Raw genomic sequence first — 10,228 nt, 5'->3', positions numbered from 1 at the left:
AATATATCTCTGTAAATAAAGATATTTATAAAACAACAGAAGTGGTCTTAAATGAGCTCTCACAATTTTTTTCTCTTTGGTATTTATAATATTTTGTCATTTTTTCAATAGTATAATATATTCAGGTTTGTATTTATTTCCACTAATTAAATGATGACAGATGAAAGTTTAAATAAGTAATTACTGATGTGTCTTACATGCAAGCATGAAAATCAGAGATAGCACCATCACTGAAAGGTTACGTCGCTCAAGAATTTATTAAATATTCATTAGCCTCACCTCAGTTAAGGTGTCCTTGTTTACATATTTGCAGATTTGCATACTCATGCCCTGAACAAGATTTCAAAAATGTTTATGATCCTATGACCATCTTAATTATAAATCGTCAAATAGATAAATAATAAATAAATAAATCTTAATGAATATATATATATTTTAAACCTGGCCCTTCATGCAGTTCCAAGTACAAGATGACATGAAAATAAATGAAGTTCCAGTTTGGGTGCATCCATCTCCCTCCTATGAATCCTGATCCAAATCCAGAATGGGTTTGGGGTAGTTTTCTTAGTCATGGGGAAGGCTGTAGTGGTTGGCATGGAAGATGGGGAAAAAGAAGGTTTACATATCTGAATGACATTCTTATTCCCCAACCATTAACTATTTTCATGTGTGTCTTTCACAGAGAAACCACAGACTGGAACATATTTAAATTCTTTGATAATATTTTCATTAATTTTCAGCAGTAATCCTCATTGTTGTCCTGGGTAAGGTAACTGGGTATGTTTAATCTGGGAACTGGCCTTTGGGTTTAATCTAAGTCCTCACAAATTTCAGATACTACCAGATCTTTTCCAACAATTTATCAAAATCCCAGTGATGGGCAGAGGTGGGTACAGTGAGACTTCTTATAGATGATATACAATATCTCAGTGGAGATCTGATCAATCTTCTTTAACTAACACACAGTTACAGAGGATATAAATTGCTTCTTTCCACCTCATCAGTGAAGTAATTCCCTGTGGTATTGCTATGGTCACGTCAGCATTACGAACTTTGTACTCAGCTAGAATGCTCTTTACAATTTCAGCATCCAGCTCACTCTGGCAGCAAGTGGCCTTCAGAGTAATGCTTCCTTTATCCGTCTTCTGAAAGCCAATATTAAAGGGTTTGCTGTTCAAGCGAATGCCAAAGGCATCCAGCTCATTTTCAATTATATTCTTATGTCTCAAAGGTTTCAGAGCACCCAGAACAATCAGGGTCAAGTGACACATTCGGGCCACTGCAATGACTTGACGGCCTCTCTACCTTTTCCATCCTTGACACTTTCAATGATATCTGAGGGATCCAGGAGCTGGACCTTGGTTCCTTTGTGTCTGATGACACAGTGGTCAGAGGAGTGAATCCCAGCTGCCATCTCGGAATATACTTTGGCCAAGCTACTGAACTGCTTGGACGTCCCCATAGTTAGAAAGCCCACTAACTCAATTGGAGCATCACCTCTCTTGGCCACACCAAAACCTGGCTCACCAGCACCACCACCTTTTGGAGAAACGAGTTTTCTGTGAAGCTTAACAGAGAGAGCCTTAAGCAGCTCTAAGCAGTGGTTTTGTACTTTTAGCCTGAGCCATCTCGGCTTCGATCCCAGAGGTGTCGGCTAAGATGCTGCTAATGGTGGCGATTTCCCTGGGGTGCAGGGGCCTCCACACAGACTGCTTCTGTCACACATCTGTCAGCGGACCTGCCACCGCCAGCAGGAGCTACTGCTGTGCGCAGGCGCGATACCTGCTACTTCTCCCGAAAGTTCAGTGTGACACTCAGTAACTCTCCACGACAACACAGTGCGGCCGGGTGTAGACAAACTTTCCGTTCCCCGTTTTTTGAAGAAGGTTTTCTGTCATTTCTTTTTTAGGGCATGGGTTGTGTCATTCAGTATGGACTTCTGGGGAGAGGAGCCAAGATGGCGGAGGAGTAGGACAGGGAGAACACTTTCTCCCCCACAAATTCATCAAAAGAACATTTAAACGTCGAGTAAATTCCACAAAACAACTTCTGAATGCCGGCAGAGGACATCAGGCACCCAGAAAAGCAATCCAACTCTTCGAAAGAAGGTAGGAAAAAATATAAAAGACAAAAAAAGAGACAAAGAGGGAGGGACGGAGCTCCGTCCCGGGAGGGAGTCTTAAAAGAGAGAAGTTTCCAAACACCAGGAAACCTTCTCACTGCCGAATCTGTGCCGAGCTTTGGAAGCACAGAGGGCAACATAACAGGAAGAAAAAATAAATAAACAATTAAAACTCGAAGATTGCGAGTCCTACGGTAACTCCGCCAGCGGAGAAGCAGCGCAGACGCCTGCACGTGCCATTAACAAGCAGGGGCTGGGCAGGGAGGCGCAGCGCGGACTGCATCGCTTAGAGTAAGAATCTGGCCTGAATACCTGAGCACTATCTGAGCGAAATAATTTGGGCTAACAAACCAGACTGTGGGATATCTACCACGCGAAAAGCCAGCCCCAACCTAAGACACCGCCAGGCCCGCACACGGAACAAAGAATTGAACAGAGATAGCCGGCTGCAGACCTTCCCCCTCCGGTGACAGGCAGCCAGAGCCGGAAGGGGGCAATCGCAGCCACAGAGAGACATTATCTATAAAACTGTAAGCAGGCTTCTTTGCTAACTAAAACTTCTTGGGGGTCTGGACGGTTAACATCTGCCTAAGAAGGTGCGCCGGTTTTGCGCCCAGATAACCGAGTGGCGGGGAGGCGATAAGTCGCAGCATTGGCGCTCGCCAAACACCTCATCACTTGAGCTGCTCGGACCTGGGAAGAGCACAATACTCAGGCCCAACTGAGTCTGCGCCTCTGAGGACTACCCGAGTGCCTGAACCTGAGCGGCTTGGACCTGGGAGGTACATGCAACCCAGGGCCAGCCTCGGATTGTTCCCGGCGGAACAACCTAGAGCCTGAGCAGTGTGGGCAGGGAGGCTACACGCGCAGTGAGCGGGGGCAGACCCAGTGTGGCTGAGGCACTGCGAGCGCACGCCAGTGTTATTTGCTTGCAGCATCCCTCCCTCCCTCCCCACAGCGCTACTGAACAAAGAGAAGAAATACAGTTCCACCCATCAGAACACTGACACAAGCTTCCCTAACCAGGAAACCTTGACAAGCCACCTGTACAAACCCACACACAGCGAGGAATAGCCACAATAAAGAGAACTCCACAAACTGCCAGAATACAGAAAGGACACCCCAAACTCAGCAATTTAAACAAGATGAAGAGACAGAGGAATAGCCAGCAGATAAAGGAACAGGATAAATGCCCACCAAACCAAACAAAAGAGGAAGAGATAGGGAATCTACCTGATAAAGAATTCCGAATAATGATAGTGAAATTGATCCAAAATCTTGAAATTAAAATGGAATCACAGATAAATAGCTTAGAGACAAGGATTGAGAAGATGCAAGAAAGGTTTAACAAGGACCTAGAAGAAATAAAAAAGAGTCAATATACAATGAATAATGCAATAAATGAAATTAAAAACACTCTGGAGGCAACAAATAGTAGAATAACAGAGGCAGAAGATAGGATTAGTGAATTAGAAGATAGAATGGTAGAAATAAATGAATCAGAGAGAATAAAAGAAAAACGAATTAAAAGAAATGAGGACAATCTCAGAGACCTCCAGGACAATATTAAACGTTACAACATCCGAATCATAGGGGTTCCAGAAGAAGAAGACAAAAAGAAAGACCATGAGAAAATACTTGAGGAGATAATAGTTGAAAACTTCCTAAACTGGGGAAGGAAATAATCACCCAAGTCCAAGAAACCCAGAGAATCCCAAACAGGATAAACCCAAGGCGAAACACCCCAAGACACATATTAATCAAATTAACAAAGATCAAACACAAAGAACAAATATTAAAAGCAGCAAGGAAAAACAACAAATAACACACAAGGGAATTCCCATAAGGATAACAGCTGATCTTTCAATAGAAACTCTTCAAGCCAGGAGGGAATGGCAAGACATACTTAAAATGATGAAAGAAAATAACCTACAGCCCAGATTATTGTACCCAGCAAGGATCTCATTCAAGTATGAAGGAGAAATCAAAAGTTCCTCAGACAAGCAAAAGTTGAGAGAATTCTGCACCACCAAACCAGCTCTACAACAAATACTAAAGGATATTCTCTAGACAGGAAACACAAAAAATGGTGTATAAATTGAACCCCAAAACAATAAAGTAAATGGCAACGGGATCATACTTATCAGTAATTACCTTAAACGTAAATGGGTTGAATGCCCCAACCAAAAGACAAAGACTGGCTGAATGGATACAAAAACAAGACCCCTACATATGTTGTCTACAGGAGACCCACCTCAAAACAGGGGACACATACAGACTGAAAGTGAAGGGCTGAAAAAGATTTTCCATGCAAATAGGGACCAAAAGAAAGCAGGAGTAGCAATACTCATATCAGATAAAATAGACTTTAAAACAAAGGCTGTGAAAAGAGACAAAGAAGGTCACTACATAATGATCAAAGGATCAATCCAAGAAGAAGATATAACAATTATAAATATATATGCACCCAACATGGGAGCACCGCAGTATGTAAGACAAATGCTAACAAGTATGAAAGGAGAATTAAAATAATAACACAATAATAGTGGGAGACTTTAATACCCCACTCACACCTATGGATAGATCAACTAAACAGAAAATTAACAAGGAAACACAAACTTTAAACGATACAATAGACCAGTTAGACCTAATTGATATCTATAGGACATTTCATCCCAAAACAATGAATTTCACCTTTTTCTCAAGCGCACATGGAACCTTCTCCAGGATAGATCACATCCTGGGCCATAAAGCTAGCCTTGGTAAATTCAAAAAAATAGAAATCATTCCAAGCATCTTTTCTGACCACAATGCAGTAAGATTAGATCTCAATTAGGAGAAAAACTATTAAAAATTCCAACATATGGAGGCTGAACAACACGCTGCTGAATAACCAACAAATCACAGAAGAAATCAAAAAGAAATCAAAATTTGCATACAAACGAATGAAAATGAAAACACAACAACCCAAAACCTGTGGGACACAGTAAAAGCAGTCCTAAGGGGAAAGTTCATAGCAATACAGGCACACCTCAAGAAACAAGAAAAAAGTCAAATAAATAACCTAACTCTACACCTAAAGCAACTAGAAAAGGAAGAAATGAAGAACCCCAGGGTTAGTAGAAGGAAAGAAATCTTAAAAATTAGAGCAGAAATAAATGCAAAAGAAACAAAAGAGACCATAGCAAAAATCAACAAAGCCAAAAGCTGGTTCTTTGAAAGGATAAATAAAATTGACAAACCATTAGCCAGACTCATCAAGAAACAAAGGGAGAAAAATCAAATCAATAAAATTAGAAATGACAGTGGAGAGATCACAACAGACAACATAGAAATACAAAGGATCATAAGAGACTATTATCAACAATTATATGCCAATAAAATGGACAACGAGGAAGAAATGGACAAATTCTTAGAAAAGTACAACTTTCCAAAACTCGACCAGGAAGAAATAGAAAACCTTAACAGACCCATCACAAGCACGGAAATTGAAACTGTAATCAAAAATCTTCCAGCAAACAAAAGCCCAGGTCCAGACGGCTTCACAGCTGAATTCTACCAAAAATTTAGAGAAGAGCTAACACCTATCCTACTCAAACTCTTCCAGAAAATTGCAGAGGAAGGTAAACTTCCAAACTCATTCTATGAGGCCACCATCACCCTAATACCAAAACCTGACAAAGATGCCACAAAAAAAAGAAAACTATAGGCCAATATCACTGATGAACATAGATGCAAAAATCCTAAACAAAATTCTAGCAATCAGAATCCAACAACACATTAAAAGATCATACACCATGACCAAGTGGGCTTTATCCCAGGGATGCAAGGATTCTTCAATATCCATAAATCAATCAATGTAATACACCACATTAACAAATTGAAAAACAAAAACCATATGATTATCTCAATAGATGCAGAGAAAGCCTTTGACAAAATTCAACACCCATTTATGATAAAAACTTTCCAGAAAGCAGGAATAGAAGGAACATACCTCAACATAATAAAAGCTATATATGACAAACCCACAGCAAACATTATCCTCAATGGTGAAAAATTGAAAGCATTTCCTCTAAAGTCAGGAACAAGACAAGGGTGCCCACTTTCACCATTACTATTCAACATAGTTTTGGATGTTTTGGCCACAGCAATCAGAGCAGAAAAAGAAATAAAAGGAATCCAAATTGGAAAAGAAGAAGTAAAACTCTCACTATTTGCAGATGACATGATCCTCTACATAGAAAACCCTAAAGACTCCACCAGAAAATTACTAGAACTAATCAATGATTATAGTAAAGTTGCAGGATATAAAATCAACACACAGAAATCCCTTGCATTCCTATACACTAATAATGAGAAAACAGAAAGAGAAATTAAGGAAACAATTCCATTCACCATTGCAACGAAAAGAATAAAATACTTAGGAATATATCTACCTAAAGAAACTAAAGACCTATATATAGAAAAAACTATAAAACACTGGTGAAAGAAATCAAAGAGGACACTAATAGATGGAGAAATATACCATGTTCATGGATTGGAAGAATCAATATAGTGAAAATGAGTATACTACCCAAAGCAATTTATAGATTCAATGCAATCCCTATCAAGCTACCAACAGTATTCTTCACAGAGCTAGAACAAATAATTTCACAATTTGTATGGAAATACAAAAAACCTCGAATAGCCAAAGCGATCTTGAGAAAGAAAAATGGAACTGGAGGAATCAACCTACCTGACTTTAGGCTCTACTACAAAGCCACAGTTATCAAGACAGTATGGTACTGGCACAAAGACAGAAATATAGATCAATGGAACAAAATAGAAAGCCCAGAGATGAATCCACGCACATATGGACACCTTATCTTTGACAAAGGAGGCAAGAATATACAGTGGATTAAAGACAATCTCTTTAACAAGTGGTGCTGGGAAATCTGGTCAACCACTTGTAAAAAGAATGAAACTAGAACACTTTCTAACACCATATACAAAAATAAACTCAAAATGGATTAAAGATCTCAACATAAGACCAGAAACTATAAAACTCCTAGAGGAGAACATAGGCAAAACACTCTCTGACATACATCACAGCAGGATCCTCTATGACCCACCTCCCAGAATATTGGAAATAAAAGTAAAAATAAACAAATGGGACCTAATTAAACTTAAAAGCTTCTGCACATCAAAGGAAACTATTAGCAAGGTGAAAAGACAGCCTTCAGAATGGGAGAAAATAATAGCAAATGAAGCAACCGACAAACAACTAATCTCAAAAATATACAAGCAACTCCTCCAGCTCAACTCCAGAAAAATAAATGACCCAATCAAAAAATGGGCCAAAGATCTAAATAGACATTTCTCCAAAGAAGACATACAGATGGCTAACAAACACTTGAAAAGATGCTCAACATCACTCATTATCAGAGAAATGCAAATCAAAACCACTATGAGGTACCATTTCACACCAGTCAGAATGGCTGCGATCCAAAAGTCTACAAATAATAAATGCTGGAGAGGGTGTGGAAAAGGGAACCCTCTTACACTGTTGGTGGGAATGCAAACTAGTACAGCCACTATGGAGAACAGTGTGGAGATTCCTTAAAAAACTGGAAATAGAACTGCCTTATGATCCAGCAATCCCACTGCTGGGCATACACACTGAGGAAACCAGAAGGGAAAGAGACACATGTACCCCAATGTTCATCGCAGCACTGTTTATAATAGCCAGGACATGGAAGCAACCTAGATGTCCATCAGCAGATGAATGGATAAGAAAGCTGTGGTACATATACACAATGGAGTATTACTCAGCCATTAAAAAGAATACATTTGAATCAGTTCTAATGAGGTGGATGAAACTGGAGCCTATTATACAGAGTGAAGTAAGCGGAAGGAAAAACATAAATAAGTATACTAACACATATATATGGAATTTAGAAAGATGGTAACGATAACCCTGTATCTGAGACAGCAAAAGAGACACTGATGTATAGAACAGTCTTATGGACTCTGTGGGAGAGGGTGGGAAGATTTGGGAGAATGGCATTGAAACATGTGAAATGTCATGTATGAAACGAGATGCCAGTCCAGGTTCAGTGCACGATGTTGGATGCTTGGGGCTGGTGCGCTGGGAAGGCCCAGGGGATGGTATGGGGAGGGGAGGAGAAATTAAAAAAAAAAAAAAAAAAAAAAAGAAATCATAAAACAAAAAAAAAAAAAAAAAAAAAAGTATGGACTTCTGGCTCTTATGGGTGCACAGGTATGTATTGTCCAAAACCAAATTCTGCACACTGAATAAAACAAAGCAGAAAGATGAGTTTATTTTCAAGGCTTAGGGCCTGCAAAACCGGGAAACTCAAGGCGACCGGCAATGTTTCCTGTTGCTTACTGACTGCAGTTTTTTGTTTTGTTTTTTTAATCACTACATAATTATATTTTAATACATAACAAAAATACAGACCACCATAGTAAATTGATGCCAATAAAACATGATATTTCATTTGCACTGCATGACAAATGGTTAACGTCCTTTGTCATTAATGAGTTCTTAGAAACCAGTAACAAAGACATTGATATTCCAAAGGAAATTTAAATAAAGCCAGAAGAAAATAAAATAATACAAATGACTTCTAAGAACCAAAGGATTTTTATGGAGTAAATGCAGAAGTTATTGTCTCTTTCAGCTGAGACCTGGTGGCTTCTTCCTTTTCTGGGTAAAGGTAGCTGAGTCAGGATCAACCAAGTCCAAAGACGGTGTGAACACACTTGGCATTTGTGGATTGGCTGGTGTACTCTGCTAATTTCTGAGAAGAGCTGTCAATTTCCTGCAACTAATGTTAGGTAAAGTTAAATTTAATTTTTCTTTCATGTGCCTACATTAACCAACTCCATTTTGTCTCCGACATAAGTGACTCCATTTCGTTTTGGTTCTACAGGATACATATACGTATACACACATCTGCACAAGGCCAAAATTCTGGTGGGCTGTGAGGTCAAGTGCTTTTACAAGAAGGAATTAGAAAGAGATTGATTCCAGAAGATGGATGTCTTCTGAGACTGAGGCTGTACTCTGGTGGAAAGTCAAGTCTGTCCAAAAGTGAGGTTGCAGTTGACAGCCCAAGGGGTGGGAAGAATTGGGCTAGGAAAGGAGCTTGCATGGACAGAGCAGCATCCATACCTGCCTTACCACCTTTATCACACTGGTGGCAGGTCCAGCCTAGCCCCAGAAGCAGGTATCAGACCTTGTTGGTGAGGAGGGGCATGAAAATCTGAAGTGCTCTATGGGACCATTCTTTGGCCCTTCTCTATGCCACTGCTGTGTATGTCGGAGTCTTTGACTCTTCATCTTTCATTATAATTTATAGTGATCAAATGTTCCAGGGAGAAATGATATATTGAATTATCTGTTAACATTCAGTGTGGAACATTTCATAAACTGTGGGTCAAGAATCACTAGCATCTTGGCGGATTGATGTGGATTATGCTGTTTCCCCTTTCACCATTTATCTATCTAAGCTGTGGAGTTTACAAAGCAGACACTAAAGTGGAGATTTAGTAATTGCCACATTGCCTGTGATTTTTCAGATAATGGAAAAGGGAAAAGTCATAGAATGTAAAGTAAGGAAAAGCTGTGACACTTTGATTTTTTAATAGTTTTGTTCTGAAAATCATGGGTCATTAAAGTTTGTAGTTAATACTAGAAAAGAGTCTGGCTTTCATTATGAAAGAGATAATTTATTCACATACAGAACAAGGTTCATTGATTAGGAGTAGTATGTAGTGAGTTAGAATAAACTTTGCTTCCAAAACTAAGTTCAGCATTTGGAAAAGTTTGATTGATACAGGAGAAACAAGGTATTATGTTTTAACCTAATCACTTAACAGTTTTTTTAGGCAAAATTGAGATGTGCAGACAAGATGATTCTAAAGATGAGTAAATTTTTAGCTTTTTATATTAATACCAAAGTAACAGGAGATGTCTACATATAGAAGTTGCATAAGTAATCGACACATTTCTGTGAAATTTATTAATGACTTAAGATGCAGAGGCATACATGTAAAATTAACCAACATTTATCTGGAAGTACAAAATTAATAGCTAATATG

General features: G+C 39.1%; 1 pseudogene; it reads right to left on the bottom strand.

The window, feature by feature from the left end:
* Positions 1 to 653: 653 nt before the first annotated feature.
* Positions 654 to 2,405, bottom strand: LOC102276490 (developmentally-regulated GTP-binding protein 1 pseudogene; annotated as a pseudogene).
* Between the last annotated feature and the right edge of the window lie 7,823 nt (positions 2,406 to 10,228).

The sequence above is a fragment of the Bos mutus genome, chromosome 4 (genome assembly GCF_027580195.1).
Source record: "Bos mutus isolate GX-2022 chromosome 4, NWIPB_WYAK_1.1, whole genome shotgun sequence".
Taxonomy (NCBI): Eukaryota; Metazoa; Chordata; class Mammalia; order Artiodactyla; family Bovidae; genus Bos; species Bos mutus.
Note: the sequence above shows the minus strand (reverse complement) of the source record. Positions and strands in the feature narration are given on the sequence as shown.